This window comes from Sus scrofa, chromosome 13 (assembly GCF_054392235.1).
Source record: "Sus scrofa isolate SSC_HxYL_T2T_F1_AM1 chromosome 13, Sscrofa_HxYL_maternal_Yorkshire_Landrace_v2.0, whole genome shotgun sequence".
NCBI lineage: Eukaryota > Metazoa > Chordata > Mammalia > Artiodactyla > Suidae > Sus > Sus scrofa.
The window spans coordinates 5509022-5528472 of NC_139395.1; positions in this window are offsets into that span (position 1 = coordinate 5509022).

Sequence of the window (19451 nt, forward strand, 5' to 3'; positions counted from 1 at the left end):
GGGCCTCACTGCATGGAATCTACTGCATTCAATCATGCTGCATGGAATCCACTGCATTCAATCATGCTGCATAAAATACCCTGCATTTAATAGGGTTCCATTCCTCCTTGCTGCATGGAATCCACTGCATTCAATCATGCTTCATTGCAACCACTGCATTCAATCGGGAACCATTGGGCCATGCTGCATGGAATCCACTGCATTCAAACACGCTGCATGGAATCCACTGCATTCAATCGGGATGCTTTGGGCCATGCTGGATAATATCCACTGCATTCAATCGGGATTCATTGGGCCTCGCTGCCTGGAATCCACTGCATTCAATAATGCTGCATGGAATCCACTGCATTCAATGACACTGCATGGAATCCACTGCATTCAATCGAGATCCATTGGGCCACGCTGCATGGAATTCACTGCAATCAATCAGAATCCACTCCACCACACTGCACGGAGTCCACTGCATTCAATCGAGATCCATTGGGCCACGCTGCATGGAATACACTGCATTCAATCGGCATCCATTTAACCCCACTGCATGGAACCCACTGCATCAATCGGGATGCATTTTATCATGCTGCCTGGAATCCACTGCATTCAATGACACTGCATGGAATCCACTGCATCAATCGGGATGCATTTTACCATGCTGCATGGAATCCACTGCATTCAATGACACTGCATGGAATCCACTGCATTCACTCGGGATCCATTTAGCCATGCTGCATGTAATGCACTGCGTTTAATCGGGATGCATTTTACCATGCTGCATGGAATCCACTGCATTCAGTGATGCTGCATGGAATGCACTACCTTCAATCGGGATGCTTTGGGCCATGCTGCGTAAAATCCACTGCATTTAATCGGGATGCATTGGGCCACGCTCCATGGAATCAACTGCATTCAATCAAGCTGGATGGAATCCACTGCATTTAATCGGGATGCATTTTACCACGCTGCATGGAATATAATGCATTCAATCACGCTGCATGGAATTCACTGCATTCAATTGGGATTCATTGCACCACGATGCATGGAATCCACTGCGTTCAATTAAAATCCATTGCACCACACTGCATGGAATCCACTGCAATCTATCGAGATCCATTGGGCCACGCTGCGTCGAATCCACTGCATTCAATCGGGATCCATTTAGCCACGCTGCATGGAATACTCTTCGTTCAATCGGGATGCATTTTACCATGCTGCATCGAATCCACTGCATTCAGTGACGCTGCATGGAATCCACTGCATTCAAACACGCTGCATGGAATCCACTGCATTCAATCGGGATGCTTTGGGCCATGCTGGATTATATCCACTGCATTCAATCGGGATTCATTGGGCCTCGCTGCCTGGAATCCACTGCATTCAATCATGCTGCATGGAATCCACTGCATTCAATCATGCTGCATAAAATCCACTGCATTCAATAGGGTTCCATTTCTTCACGCTGCATGGAATACACTGCATTCACACACGCTGCATGGAACCCACTGCATTCAATCGAGATCCATTGGGCCACGCTGCATCGAATCCACTGCATTCAATCGGGATCCATTTACCCCGCTGCATGGAATGCACTGCGTTCAATTGGGATTCATTTTACCATGCTGCATGGAATCCACTGCATTCAATGACACTGCATGGAATCCACTGCATCAATCGGGATGCATTTTACCATTCTGCATGGAATCCACTGCATTCAGTGACGCTGCATGGAATCCACTGCAGTCAATCGGGATCCATTGTGCCACATTGCAGGGAAACCACTGCATTCAATCGACATCCATTGCGCCATGCTACATGGAATCCACTGCATTCAATTGGGATTCATTGGGCCTCACTGCATGGAATACACTGCGTTCAATCGAGATCCATTGGACCACACTGCATGGAATCCACTGCATTCAATCGGGATCCATTTAGCCATGCTTCATGGAATACACTGCGTTCAATCGGGATGCATTTTACCATGCTGCATGGAATCCACTGCATTCAGTGATGCTGCATGGAATGCACTACCTTCAATCGGGATGCTTTGGGCCATGCTGCATAAAATCCACTGCATTTAATCGGGAAGCATTGGGCCACGCTCCATGGAATCAACTGCATTCAATCAAGCTGGATGGAATCCACTGCATTCAATCATGCTGCATAAAATCCACTGCATTCAATAGGGTTCCATTTCTTCACGCTGCATGAAATACACGGCATTCAAACACGCTGAATGGAATCCACTGCATTCAATCGAGATCCATTGGGCCACGCTGCATTGAATCCACTGCATTCAATTGGGATCCATTGTGCCACGATGCATGGAATCCACTGCGTTCAATCAGAATCCACTGCACCACACTGCATGGAATCCACTGCATTCAATCGAGATCCATTGGGCCACGCTGCATGGAATCCACTGCATTCAATCGAGATCCATTGGACCACGCTGCATGGAATACACTGCATTCAATCGGGATCCATTTAACCACGCTGCATGGAATCCACTGCATCAATCCGGATGCATTTTATCATGCTGCCTGGAATACACTGCATTCAATGACAATGCATGGAATCCACTGCATCAATCGTGACACATTTTACCATGCTGCATGGAATCCACTGCATTCAGTGATGCTGCATGGAATGCACTACCTTCAATCGGGATGCTTTGGGCCATGCTGCATAAAATCCACTGCATTTAATCGGGATGCATTGGGCCACGCTCCATGGAATCAACTGCATTCAATCAAGCTGGATGGAATCCACTGCATTTAATCGGGATGCATTTTACCTTGCTGCATGGAATGTACTGCATTCAATCACGCTGCATGGAATTCACTGCATTCAATTGGGATCCATTGTGCCAAATGCATGGAATCCACTGCGTTCAATCAAATTCCATTGCACCATACTGCATGGAATCCATTGCATTCTCTCGAGATCCATTGGGCCACGCTGCATGGAATCCACTGCATTCAATCGGGATGCTTTGGGCCTCGCTGCATAAAATCCACTGCATTTAATCGGGATGCTTGGGCCTCACTGCATGGAATCTACTGCATTCAATCATGCTGCATGGAATCCACTGCATTCAATCATGCTGCATAAAATCCCCTGCATTTAATAGGGTTCAATTTCTCCATGCTGCATGGAATCCACTGCATTCAATCATGCTTCATTGCAACCAGTGCATTCAATCGGGTACCATAGGGCCACGCTTCATGGAATCCACTGCATTCAATCATGCTTCATTGCAACCACTGCATTCAATCGGGAACCATTGGGCCATGCTGCATGGAATCCACTGCATTCAAACACGCTGCATGGAATCCACTGCATTCAATCGGGATGCTTTGGGCCATGCTGGATAATATCCACTGCATTCAATCGGGATTCATTGGGCCTCGCTGCCTGGAATCCACTGCATTCAATCATGCTGCATGGAATCCACTGCATTCAATGACACTGCATGGAATCCACTGCATTCAATAGGGTTCCATTTCTTCACGCTGCATGGCATACACTGCATTCAAACACGCTGCATGGAATCCACTGCATTCAATCGAGATCCAGTGGGGCACGCTGCATGGAATTCACTGCAATCAATCAGAATCCACTCCACCACACTGCACGGAGTCCACTGCATTCAATCGAGATCCATTGGGCCACGCTGCATGGAATCCACTGCATTCAATCGGCATCCATTTAACCCCGCTGCATGGAATGCACTGCGTTCAATTGGGATGCATTTTACCATGCTGCATGGAATCCACTGCATTCAATGACACTGCATGGAATCCACTGCATCAATCTGGATGCATTTTACCATTCTGCATGGAATCCACTGCATTCAGTGACGCTGCATGGAATCCACTGCACTCAATCGGGATCCATTCTGCCACATTGCAGGGAAACCACTGCATTCAATCGACATCCATTGCGCCATGCTGCATGGAATCCACTGCATTCAATTGGGATTCATTGGGCCTCACTGCATGGAATACACTGCGTTCAATCGAGATCCATTGGATCACACTGCATGGAATCCACTGCATTCAATCGGGATCCATTTAGCCATGCTTCATTGAATACACTGCGTTCAATCGGGATGCATTTAACCGTGCTGCATGGAATCCACTGCATTCAGTGATGCTGCATGGAATGCACTACCTTCAATCGGGATGCTTTGGGCCATGCTGCAAAAAATCCCCTGCATTTAATCGGGATGCATTGGGCCACGCTCCATGGAATCAACTGCATTCAATCAAGCTGGATGGAATCCACTGCATTCAATCATGCTGCATAAAATCCACTGCATTCAATAGGGTTCCATTTCTTCACGCTGCATGAAATACACTGCATTCAAACACGCTGCATGGAATCCACTGCATTCAATCGAGATCCATTGGGCCACGCTGCATTGAATCCACTGCATTCAATTGGGATCCATTGTGCCACGATGCATGGAATCCACTGCGTTCAATCAGAATCCACTGCACCACACTGCATGGAATCCACTGCATTCAATCGAGATCCATTGGGCCACGCTGCATGGAATCCACTGCATTCAATCGAGATCCATTGGACCACGCTGCATGGAATACACTGCATTCAATCGGGATCCATTTAACCACGCTGCATGGAATCCACTGCATCAATCGGGATGCATTTTATCATGCTGCCTGGAATCCACTGCATTCAATGACACTGCATGGAATCCACTGCATCAATCGGGATGCATTTAACCGTGCTGCATGGAATCCACTGCATTCAATGACAATGCATGGAATCCACTGCATCAATCGTGACACATTTTACCATGCTGCATGGAATCCACTGCATTCAGTGATGCTGCATGGAATGCACTACCTTCAATCGGGATGCTTTGGGCCATGCTGCATAAAATCCTCTGCATTTAATCGGGATGCATTGGGCCACGCTCCATGGAATCAACTGCATTCAATCAAGCTGGATGGAATACACTGCATTTAATCGGGATGCATTTTACCTTGCTGCATGGAATGTACTGCATTCAATCACGCTGCATGGAATTCACTGCATTCAATTGGGATCCATTGCGCCACGATGCATGGAATCCACTGCGTTCAATCAAAATCCATTGCACCACACTGCATGGAATCCACTGCATTCTCTCGAGATCCATTGGGCCACGCTGCATGGAATCCACTGCATTCAATCGGGATCCATTTATCACGCTGCATGGAATACACTGGGTTCAATCGGGATGCATTTTACCATGCTGCAGCGAATCCACTGCATTCAGTGACGCTGCATGGAATCCACTGCATTCAATCGGGATGCTTTGGGCCTCGCTGCATAAAATCCACTGCATTTAATCGGGATGCATTGGGCCTCACTGCCTGGAATCTACTGCATTCAATCATGCTGCATGGAATCCACTGCATTCAATCATGCTGCATAAAATCCCCTGCATTTAATAGGGTTCAATTTCTCCATGCTGCATGGAATCCACTGCATTCAATCATGCTTCATTGCAACCAGTGCATTCAATCGGGTACCATAGGGCCACGCTTCATGGAATCCACTGCATTCAATCATGCTTCATTGCAACCACTGCATTCAATCGGGAACCATTGGGCCATGCTGCATGGAATCCACTGCATTCAAACACGCTGCATGGAATCCACTGCATTCAATCGGGATGCTTTGGGCCATGCTGGATAATATCCACTGCATTCAATCGGGATTCATTGGGCCTCGCTGCCTGGAATCCACTGCATTCAATCAGGCTGCATGGAATCCACTGCATTCAATCATGCTGCATAAAATCCACTGCATTCAATAGGGTTCCATTTCTTCACGCTGCATGGAATACACTGCATTCACACACGCTGCATGGAATCCACTGCATTCAATCGAGATCCATTGGGTCACGCTGCATCGAATCCACTGCATTCAATTGGGATCCATTGCGCCACGATGCATGGAATCCACTGCGTTCAATTTAAATCCATTGCACCGCACCACACTGCATGGAATCCACTGCATTCAATCGAGATCCATTGGGCCACGCTGCATGGAATCCACTGCATTCAATCGGGATCCATTTAGCCACGCTGCATGGAATACACTTCGTTCAATCGGGATGCATTTAACCATGCTGCATGGAATCCACTGCATTCAGTGACGCTGCATGGAATCCATTGCATTCAATCGGGATGCTTTGGGCCTCGCTGCATAAAATCCACTGCATTTAATCGGGATGCATTGGGCCTCACTGCATGGAATCTACTGCATTCAATCATGCTGCATGGAATCCACTGCATTCAATCATGCTGCATAAAATACCCTGCATTTAATAGGGTTCCATTCCTCCATGCTGCATGGAATCCACTGCATTCAATCATGCTTCATTGCAACCACTGCATTCAATCGGGAACCATTGGGCCATGCTGCATGGAATCCACTGCATTCAAACACGCTGCATGGAATCCACTGCATTCAATCGGGATGCTTTGGGCCATGCTGGATAATATCCACTGCATTCAATCGGGATTCATTGGGCCTCGCTGCCTGGAATCCACTGCATTCAATCATGCTGCATGGAATCCACTGCATTCAATGACACTGCATGGAATCCACTGCATTCAATCGAGATCCATTGGGCCACGCTGCATGGAATTCACTGCAATCAATCAGAATCCACTCCACCACACTGCACGGAGTCCACTGCATTCAATCGAGATCCATTGCGCCACGCTGCATGGAATCCAATGCATTCAATCGGGTTCCATTTAACCCCGCTGCATGTAACCCACTGCATCAATCGGGATGCATTTTATCATGCTGCCTGGAATCCACTGCATTCAATGACACTGCATGGAATCCACTGCATCAATCGGGATGCATTTTACCATGCTGCATGGAATCCACTGCATTCAATGACACTGCATGGAATCCACTGCATTCACTCGGGATCCATTTAGCCATGCTGCATGTAATGCACTGCGTTTAATCGGGATGCATTTTACCATGCTGCATGGAATCCACTGCATTCAGTGATGCTGCATGGAATGCACTACCTTCAATCGGGATGCTTTGGGCCATGCTGCGTAAAATCCACTGCATTTAATCGGGATGCATTGGGCCACGCTCCATGGAATCAACTGCATTCAATCAAGCTGGATGGAATCCACTGCATTTAATCGGGATGCATTTTACCACGCTGCATGGAATATACTGCATTCAATCACGCTGCATGGAATTCACTGCATTCAATTGGGATTCATTGCACCATGATGCATGGAATCCACTGCGTTCAATTTAAATCCATTGCACCACACTGCATGGAATCCACTGCAATCTCTCGAGATCCATTGGGCCACGCTGCATGGAATCCACTGCATTCAATCGGGATCCATTTAGCCACGCTGCATGGAATACTCTTCGTTCAATCGGGATGCATTTTACCATGCTGCATCGAATCCACTGCATTCAGTGACGCTGCATGGAATCCACTGCATTCAATCGGGATGCTTTGGGCCTCGCTGCATAAAATCCACTGCATTTAATCGGGATGCATTGGGCCTCACTGCCTGGAATCTACTGCATTCAATCATGCTGCATGGAATCCACTGCATTCAATCATGCTGCATAAAATCCCCTGCATTTAATAGGGTTCAATTTCTCCATGCTGCATGGAATCCACTGCATTCAATCATGCTTCATTGCAACCAGTGCATTCAATCGGGTACCATAGGGCCACGCTTCATGGAATCCACTGCATTTAATCATGCTTCATTGCAACCACTGCATTCAATCGGGAACCATTGGGCCATGCTGCATGGAATCCACTGCATTCAAACACGCTGCATGGAATCCACTGCATTCAATCGGGATGCTTTGGGCCATGCTGGATAATATCCACTGCATTCAATCGGGATTCATTGGGCCTCGCTGCCTGGAATCCACTGCATTCAATCATGCTGCATGGAATCCACTGCATTCAATCATGCTGCATAAAATCCACTGCATTCAATAGGGTTCCATTTCTTCACGCTGCATGGAATACACTGCATTCACACACGCTGCATGGAACCCACTGCATTCAATCGAGATCCATTGGGCCACGCTGCATCGAATCCACTGCATTCAATCGGGATCCATTTAACCCCGCTGCATGGAATGCACTGCGTTCAATTGGGATTCATTTTACCATGCTGCATGGAATCCACTGCATTCAATGACATTGCATGGAATCCACTGCATTAATCGGGATGCATTTTACCATTCTGCATGGAATCCACTGCATTCAGTGACGCTGCATGGAATCCACTGCAGTCAATCGGGATCCATTGTGCCACATTGCAGGGAAACCACTGCATTCAATCGACATCCATTGCGCCATGCTGCATGGAATCCACTGCATTCAATTGGGATTCATTGGGCCTCACTGCATGGAATACACTGCGTTCAATCGAGATCCATTGGACCACACTGCATGGAATCCACTGCATTCAATCGGGATCCATTTAGCCATGCTTCATGGAATACACTGCGTTCAATCGGGATGCATTTTACCATGCTGCATGGAATCCACTGCATTCAGTGATGCTGCATGGAATGCACTACCTTCAATCGGGATGCTTTGGGCCATGCTGCATAAAATCCACTGCATTTAATCGGGAAGCATTGGGCCACGCTCCATGGAATCAACTGCATTCAATCAAGCTGGATGGAATCCACTGCATTTAATCGGGATGCATTTTACCTTGCTGCATGGAATGTACTGCATTCAATCACGCTGCATGGAATTCACTGCATTCAATTGGGATCCATTGCACAACGATGCATGGAATCCACTGCGTTCAATCAAAATCCATTGCACCGCACCACACTGCATGGAATCCACTGCATTCTCTCGAGATCCATTGGGCCACGCTGCATGGAATCCACTGCATTCAATCGGGATCCATTTAGCCACGCTGCATGGAATGCACTGCGTTCAATCGGGATGCATTTAACCATGCTGCATGGAATCCACTGCATTCAGTGACGCTGCATGGAATCCACTGCATTCAATCGGGATGCTTTGGGCCTCGCTGCATAAAATCCACTGCATTTAATCGGGATGCATTGGGCCTCACTGCATGGAATCTACTGCATTCAATCATGCTGCATGGAATCCACTGCATTCAATCATGCTGCATAAAATCCCCTGCATTTAATAGGGTTCCATTCCTCCATGCTGCATGGAATCCACTGCATTCAATCATGCTTCATTGCAACCACTGCATTCAATCGGGAACCATTGGGCCATGCTGCATGGAATCCACTGCATTCAAACACGCTGCATGGAATCCACTGCATTCAATCGGGATGCTTTGGGCCATGCTGGATAATATCCACTTCATTCAATCGGGATTCATTGGGCCTCGCTGCCTGGAATCCACTGCATTCAATCATGCTGCATGGAATCCACTGCATTCAATGACACTGCATGGAATCCACTGCATTCAATCGAGATCCATTGGGCCACGCTGCATGGAATTCACTGCAATCAATCAGAATCCACTCCACCACACTGCACGGAGTCCACTGCATTCAATCGAGATCCATTGGTCCACGCTGCATGGAATACACTGCATTCAATCGGGTTCCATTTAACCCCGCTGCATGGAACACACTGCATCAATCGGGATGCATTTTATCATGCTGCCTGGAATCCACTGCATTCAATGACACTGCATGGAATCCACTGCATCAATCGGGATGCATTTTACCATGCTGCATGGAATCCACTGCATTCAATGACACTGCATGGAATCCACTGCATTCACTCGGGATCCATTTAGCCATGCTGCATGTAATCCACTGCGTTTAATCGGGATGCATTTTACCATGCTGCATGGAATCCACTGCATTCAGTGATGCCGCATGGAATGCACTACCTTCAATCGGGATGCTTTGGGCCATGCTGCGTAAAATCCACTGCATTTAATCGGGATGCATTGGGCCACGCTCCATGGAATCAACTGCATTCAATCAAGCTGGATGGAATCCACTGCATTTAATCGGGATGCATTTTACCACGCTGCATGGAATATAATGCATTCAATCACGCTGCATGGAATTCACTGCATTCAATTGGGATTCATTGCACCATGATGCATGGAATCCACTGCGTTCAATTTAAATCCATTGCACCACACTGCATGGAATCCACTGCATTCTGTCGAGATCCATTGGGCCACGCTGCATGGAATCCACTGCATTCAATCGGGATCCATTTAGCCACGCTGCATGGAATACTCTTCGTTCAATCGGGATGCATTTTACCATGCTGCATCGAATCCACTGCATTCAGTGATGCTGCATGGAATCCACTGCATTCAATCGGGATGCTTTGGGCCTCGCTGCATAAAATCCACTGCATTTAATCGGGATGCATTGGGCCTCACTGCCTGGAATCTACTGCATTCAATCATGCTGCATGGAATCCACTGCATTCAATCATGCTGCATAAAATCCCCTGCATTTAATAGGGTTCAATTTCTCCATGCTGCATGGAATCCACTGCATTCAATCATGCTTCATTGCAACCAGTGCATTCAATCGGGTACCATAGGGCCACGCTTCATGGAATCCACTGCATTCAATCATGCTTCATTGCAACCACTGCATTCAATCGGGAACCATTGGGCCATGCTGCATGGAATCCACTGCATTCAAACACGCTGCATGGAATCCACTGCATTCAATCGGGATGCTTTGGGCCATGCTGGATAATATCCACTGCATTCAATCGGGATTCATTGGGCCTCGCTGCCTGGAATGCACTGCATTCAATCAGGCTGCATGGAATCCACTGCATTCAATCATGCTGCATAAAATCCACTGCATTCAATAGGGTTCCATTTCTTCACGCTGCATGGAATACACTGCATTCACACACGCTGCATGGAACCCACTGCATTCAATCGAGATCCATTGGGCCACGCTGCATCGAATCCACTGCATTCAATCGGGATCCATTTAACCCCGCTGCATGGAATGCACTGCGTTCAATTGGGATTCATTTTACCATGCTGCATGGAATCCACTGCATTCAATGACATTGCATGGAATCCACTGCATTAATCGGGATGCATTTTACCATTCTGCATGGAATCCACTGCATTCAGTGACGCTGCATGGAATCCACTGCAGTCAATCGGGATCCATTGTGCCACATTGCAGGGAAACCACTGCATTCAATCGACATCCATTGCGCCATGCTGCATGGAATCCACTGCATTCAATTGGGATTCATTGGGCCTCACTGCATGGAATACACTGCGTTCAATCGAGATCCATTGGACCACACTGCATGGAATCCACTGCATTCAATCGGGATCCATTTAGCCATGCTTCATGGAATACACTGCGTTCAATCGGGATGCATTTTACCATGCTGCATGGAATCCACTGCATTCAGTGATGCTGCATGGAATGCACTACCTTCAATCGGGATGCTTTGGGCCATGCTGCATAAAATCCACTGCATTTAATCGGGATGCATTGGGCCACGCTCCATGGAATCAACTGCATTCAATCAAGCTGGATGGAATCCACTGCATTTAATCGGGATGCATTTTACCTTGCTGCATGGAATGTACTGCATTCAATCACGCTGCATGGAATTCACTGCATTCAATTGGGATCCATTGCACAACGATGCATGGAATCCACTGCGTTCAATCAAAATCCATTGCACCGCACCACACTGCATGGAATCCACTGCATTCTCTCGAGATCCATTGGGCCACGCTGCATGGAATCCACTGCATTCAATCGGGATCCATTTAGCCACGCTGCATGGAATACTCTTCGTTCAATCGTTATGCATTTAACCATGCTGCATGGAATCCACTGCATTCAGTGACGCTGCATGGAATCCATTGCATTCAATCGGGATGCTTTGGGCCTCGCTGCATAAAATCCACTGCATTTAATCGGGATGCATTGGGCCTCACTGCCTGGAATCTACTGCATTCAATCATGCTGCATGGAATCCACTGCATTCAATCATGCTGCATAAAATCCCCTGCATTTAATAGGGTTCCATTCCTCCATGCTGCATGGAATCCACTGCATTCAATCATGCTTCATTGCAACCACTGCATTCAATCGGGAACCATTGGGCCATGCTGCATGGAATCCACTGCATTCAAACACGCTGCATGGAATCCACTGCATTCAATCGGGATGCTTTGGGCCATGCTGGATAATATCCACTGCATTCAATCGGGATTCATTGGGCCTCGCTGCCTGGAATCCACTGCATTCAATAATGCTGCATGGAATCCACTGCATTCAATGACACTGCATGGAATCCACTGCATTCAATCGAGATCCATTGGGCCACGCTGCATGGAATTCACTGCAATCAATCAGAATCCACTCCACCACACTGCACGGAGTCCACTGCATTCAATCGAGATCCATTGGGCCACGCTGCATGGAATACACTGCATTCAATCGGGTTCCATTTAACCCCGCTGCATGGAACCCACTGCATCAATCGGGATGCATTTTATCATGCTGCCTGGAATCCACTGCATTCAATGACACTGCATGGAATCCACTGCATCAATCGGGATGCATTTTACCATGCTGCATGGAATCCACTGCATTCAATGACACTGCATGGAATCCACTGCATTCACTCGGGATCCATTTAGCCATGCTGCATGTAATGCACTGCGTTTAATCGGGATGCATTTTACCATGCTGCATGGAATCCACTGCATTCAGTGATGCTGCATGGAATGCACTACCTTCAATCGGGATGCTTTGGGCCATGCTGCGTAAAATCCACTGCATTTAATCGGGATGCATTGGGCCACGCTCCATGGAATCAACTGCATTCAATCAAGCTGGATGGAATCCACTGCATTTAATCGGGATGCATTTTACCACGCTGCATGGAATATACTGCATTCAATCACGCTGCATGGAATTCACTGCATTCAATTGGGATTCATTGCACCATGATGCATGGAATCCACTGCGTTCAATTTAAATCCATTGCACCACACTGCATGGAATCCACTGCATTCTGTCGAGATCCATTGGGCCACGCTGCATGGAATCCACTGCATTCAATCGGGATCCATTTAGCCACGCTGCATGGAATACTCTTCGTTCAATCGGGATGCATTTTACCATGCTGCATCGAATCCACTGCATTCAGTGACGCTGCATGGAATCCACTGCATTCAATCGGGATGCTTTGGGCCTCGCTGCATAAAATCCACAGCATTTAATCGGGATGCATTGGGCCTCACTGCATGGAATCTACTGCATTCAATCATGCTGCATGGAATCCACTGCATTCAATCATGCTGCATAAAATACACTGCATTTAATAGGGTTCCATTCCTCCATGCTGCATGGAATCCACTGCATTCAATCATGCTTCATTGCAACCACTGCATTCAATCGGGAACCATTGGGCCATGCTGCATGGAATCCACTGCATTCAAACACGCTGCATGGAATCCACTGCATTCAATCGGGATGCTTTGGGCCATGCTGGATAATATCCACTGCATTCAATCGGGATTCATTGGGCCTCGCTGCCTGGAATCCACTGCATTCAATAATGCTGCATGGAATCCACTGCATTCAATGACACTGCATGGAATCCACTGCATTCAATCGAGATCCATTGGGCCACGCTGCATGGAATTCACTGCAATCAATCAGAATCCACTCCACCACACTGCACGGAGTCCACTGCATTCAATCGAGATCCATTGGGCCACGCTGCATGGAATACACTGCATTCAATCGGGTTCCATTTAACCCCGCTGCATGGAACCCACTGCATCAATCGGGATGCATTTTATCATGCTGCCTGGAATCCACTGCATTCAATGACACTGCATGGAATCCACTGCATCAATCGGGATGCATTTTACCATGCTGCATGGAATCCACTGCATTCAATGACACTGCATGGAATCCACTGCATTCACTTGGGATCCATTTAGCCATGCTGCATGTAATGCACTGCGTTTAATCGGGATGCATTTTACCATGCTGCATGGAATCCACTGCATTCAGTGATGCTGCATGGAATGCACTACCTTCAATCGGGATGCTTTGGGCCATGCTGCGTAAAATCCACTGCATTTAATCGGGATGCATTGGGCCACGCTCCATGGAATCAACTGCATTCAATCAAGCTGGATGGAATCCACTGCATTTAATCGGGATGCATTTTACCACGCTGCATGGAATATAATGCATTCAATCACGCTGCATGGAATTCACTGCATTCAATTGGGATTCATTGCACCATGATGCATGGAATCCACTGCGTTCAATTTAAATCCATTGCACCACACTGCATGGAATCCACTGCATTCTGTCGAGATCCATTGGGCCACGCTGCATGGAATCCACTGCATTCAATCGGGATCCCTTTAGCCACGCTGCATGGAATACTCTTCGTTCAATCGGGATGCATTTTACCATGCTGCATCGAATCCACTGCATTCAGTGACGCTGCATGGAATCCACTGCATTCAATCGGGATGCTTTGGGCCTCGCTGCATAAAATCCACTGCATTTAATCGGGATGCATTGGGCCTCACTGCCTGGAATCTACTGCATTCAATCATGCTGCATGGAATCCACTGCATTCAATCATGCTGCATAAAATCCCCTGCATTTAATAGGGTTCAATTTCTCCATGCTGCATGGAATCCACTGCATTCAATCATGCTTCATTGCAACCAGTGCATTCAATCGGGTACCATAGGGCCACGCTTCATGGAATCCACTGCATTCAATCATGCTTCATTGCAACCACTGCATTCAATCGGGAACCATTGGGCCATGCTGCATGGAATCCACTGCATTCAATCGGGATGCTTTGGGCCATGCTGGATAATATCCACTGCATTCAATCGGGATTCATTGGGCCTCGCTGCCTGGAATCCACTGCATTCAATCAGGCTGCATGGAATCCACTGCATTCAATCATGCTGCATAAAATCCACTGCATTCAATAGGGTTCCATTTCTTCACGCTGCATGGACTACACTGCATTCACACACGCTGCATGGAACCCACTGCATTCAATCGAGATCCATTGGGCCACGCTGCATCGAATCCACTGCATTCAATCGGGATCCATTTAACCCCGCTGCATGGAATGCACTGCGTTCAATTGGGATTCATTTTACCATGCTGCATGGAATCCACTGCCTTCAATGACATTGCATGGAATCCACTGCATTAATCGGGATGCATTTTACCATTCTGCATGGAATCCACTGCATTCAGTGACGCTGCATGTAATCCACTGCAGTCAATCGGGATCCATTGTGCCACATTGCAGGGAAACCACTGCATTCAATCGACATCCATTGCGCCATGCTGCATGGAATCCACTGCATTCAATTGGGATTCATTGGGCCTCACTGCATGGAATACACTGCGTTCAATCGAGATCCATTGGACCACACTGCATGGAATCCACTGCATTCAATCGGGATCCATTTAGCCATGCTTCATGGAATACACTGCGTTCAATCGGGATGCATTTTACCATGCTGCATGGAATCCACTGCATTCAGTGATGCTGCATGGAATGCACTACCTTCAATCGGGATGCTTTGGGCCATGCTGCATAAAATCCACTGCATTTAATCGGGATGCATTGGGCCACGCTCCATGGAATCAACTGCATTCAATCAAGCTGGATGGAATCCACTGCATTTAATCGGGATGCATTTTACCTTGCTGCATGGAATGTACTGCATTCAATCACGCTGCATGGAATTCACTGCATTCAATTGGGATCCATTGCACAACGATGCATGGAATCCACTGCGTTCAATCAAAATCCATTGCACCGCACCACACTGCATGGAATCCACTGCATTCTCTCGAGATCCATTGGGCCACGCTGCATGGAATCCACTGCATTCAATCGGGATCCATTTAGCCACGCTGCATGGAATACTCTTCGTTCAATCGGGATGCATTTAACCATGCTGCATGGAATCCACTGCATTCAGCGACGCTGCATGGAATCCACTGCATTCAATCGGGATGCTTTGGGCCTCGCTGCATAAAATCCACTGCATTTAATCGGGATGCATTGGGCCTCACTGCATGGAATCTACTGCATTCAATCATGCTGCATGGAATCCACTGCATTCAATCATGCTGCATAAAATACCCTGCATTTAATAGGGTTCCATTCCTCCATGCTGCATGGAATCCACTGCATTCAATCATGCTTCATTGCAACCACTGCATTCAATCGGGAACCATTGGGCCATGCTGCATGGAATCCACTGCATTCAAACACGCTGCATGGAATCCACTGCATTCAATCGGGATGCTTTGGGCCATGCTGGATAATATCCACTGCATTCAATCGGGATTCATTGGGCCTCGCTGCCTGGAATCCACTGCATTCAATCATGCTGCATGGAATCCACTGCATTCAATGTCACTGCATGGAATCCACTGCATTCAATCGAGATCCATTGCGCCACGCTGCATGGAATACACTGCATTCAATCGGGTTCCATTTAACCCCGCTGCATGGAACCCACTGCATCAATCGGGATGCATTTTATCATGCTGCCTGGAATCCACTGCATTCAATGACACTGCATGGAATCCACTGCATCAATCGGGATGCATTTTACCATGCTGCATGGAATCCACTGCATTCAATGACACTGCATGGAATCCACTGCATCAATCGTGACGCATTTTACCATGCTGCATAGAATCCACTGCATTCAATGACACTGCATGGAATCCACTGCATTCACTCGGGATCCATTTAGCCATGCTGCATGTAATGCACTGCGTTTAATCGGGATGCATTTTACCATGCTGCATGGAATCCACTGCATTCAGTGATGCCGCATGGAATGCACTACCTTCAATCGGGATGCTTTGGGCCATGCTGCGTAAAATCCACTGCATTTAATCGGGATGCATTGGGCCACGCTCCATGGAATCAACTGCATTCAATCAAGCTGGATGGAATCCACTGCATTTAATCGGGATGCATTTTACCACGCTGCATGGAATATACTGCATTCAATCACGCTGCATGGAATTCACTGCATTCAATTGGGATCCATTGCGCCACGATGCATGGAATCCACTGCATTCAATCGGGATCCATTTAGCCATGATGCATGTAATGCACTGCGTTTAATCGGGATGCATTTTACCATGCTGCATGGAATCCACTGCATTCAGTGATGCTGCATGGAATGCACTACCTTCAATCGGGATGCTTTGGGCCATGCTGCGTAAAATCCACTGCATTTAATCGGGATGCATTGGGCCACGCTCCATGGAATCAACTGCATTCAATCAAGCTGGATGGAATCCACTGCATTTAATCGGGATGCATTTTACCACGCTGCATGGAATATACTGCATTCAATCACGCTGCATGGAATTCACTGCATTCAATTGGGATTCATTGCACCACGATGCATGGAATCCACTGCATTCTGTCGAGATCCATTGGGCCACGCTGCATCGAATCCACTGCATTCAATCGGGATCCATTTAGCCACGCTGCATGAAATAGTCTTCGTTCAATCGGGATGCATTTTACCATGCTGCATCTAATCCACTGCATTCAGTGACGCTGCATGGAATCCACTGCATTCAATCGGGATGCTTTGGGCCTCGCTGCATAAAATCCACTGCATTTAATCGGGATGCATTTGGCCTCACTGCCTGGAATCTACTGCATTCAATCATGCTGCATGGAATCCACTGCATTCAATCATGCTGCATAAAATCCCCTGCATTTAATAGGGTTCAATTTCTCCATGCTGCATGGAATCCACTGCATTCAATCATGCTTCATTGCAACCAGTGCATTCAATCGGGTACCATAGGGCCACGCTTCATGGAATCCACTGCATTGAATCATGCTTCATTGCAACCACTGCATTCAATCGGGAACCATTGGGCCATGCTGCATGGAATCCACTGCATTCAAACACGCTGCATGGAATCCACTGCATTCAATCGGGATGCTTTGGGCCATGCTGGATAATATCCACTGCATTCAATCGGGATTCATTGGGCCTCGCTGCCTGGAATCCACTGCATTCAATCATGCTGCATGGAATCCACTGCATTCAATCATGCTGCATAAAATCCACTGCATTCAATAGGGTTCCATTTCTTCACGCTGCATGGCATACACTGCATTCACACACGCTGCATGGAACCCACTGCATTCAATCGAGATCCATTGGGCCACGCTGCATCGAATCCACTGCATTCAATCGGGATCCATTTAACCCCGCTGCATGGAATGCACTGCGTTCAATTGGGATAAATTTTACCATGCTGCATGGAATCCACTGCATTCAATGACACTGCATGGAATCCACTGCATTAATCGGGATGCATTTTACCATTCTGCATGGAATCCACTGCATTCAGTGACGCTGCATGGAATCCACTGCAGTCAATCGGGATCCATTGTGCCACATTGCAGGGAAACCACTGCATTCAATCGACATCCATTGCGCCATGCTGCATGGAATCCACTGCATTCAATTGGGATTCATTGGGCCTCACTGCATGGAATACACTGCGTTCAATCGAGATCCATTGGACCACACTGCATGGAATCCACTGCATTCAATCGGGATCCATTTAGCCATGCTTCATGGAATACACTGCGTTCAATCGGGATGCATTTTACCATGCTGCATGGAATCCACTGCATTCAGTGATGCTGCATGGAATGCACTACCTTCAATCGGGATGCCTTGGGCCATGCTGCATAAAATCCACTGCATTTAATCGGGATGCATTGGGCCACGCTCCATGGAATCAACTGCATTCAATCAAGCTGGATGGAATCCACTGCATTTAATCGGGATGCATTTTACCTTGCTGCATTGAATGTACTGCATTCAATCACGCTGCATGGAATTCACTGCATTCAATTGGGATCCATTGCACAACGATGCATGGAATCCACTGCGTTCAATCAAAATCCATTGCACCACACTGCATGGAATCCACTGCATTCTCTCGAGATCCATTGGGCCACGCTGCATGGAATCCACTGCATTCAATCGGGATCCATTTAGCCACGCTGCATGGAATACACTGGGTTCAATCGGGATGCATTTTACCATGCTGCATCGAATTCACTGAATTCAGTGACGCTGCATGGAATCCACTGCATTCAATCGGGATGCTTTGGGCCTCGCTGCATAAAATCCACTGCATTTAATCGGGATGCATTGGGCCTCACTGCCTGGAATCTACTGCATTCAATCATGCTGCATGGAATCCGCTGCATTCAATCATGCTGCATAAAATCCCCTGCATTTAATAGGGTTCAATTTCTCCATGCTGCATGGAATCCACTGCATTCAATCATGCTTCATTGCAACCAGTGC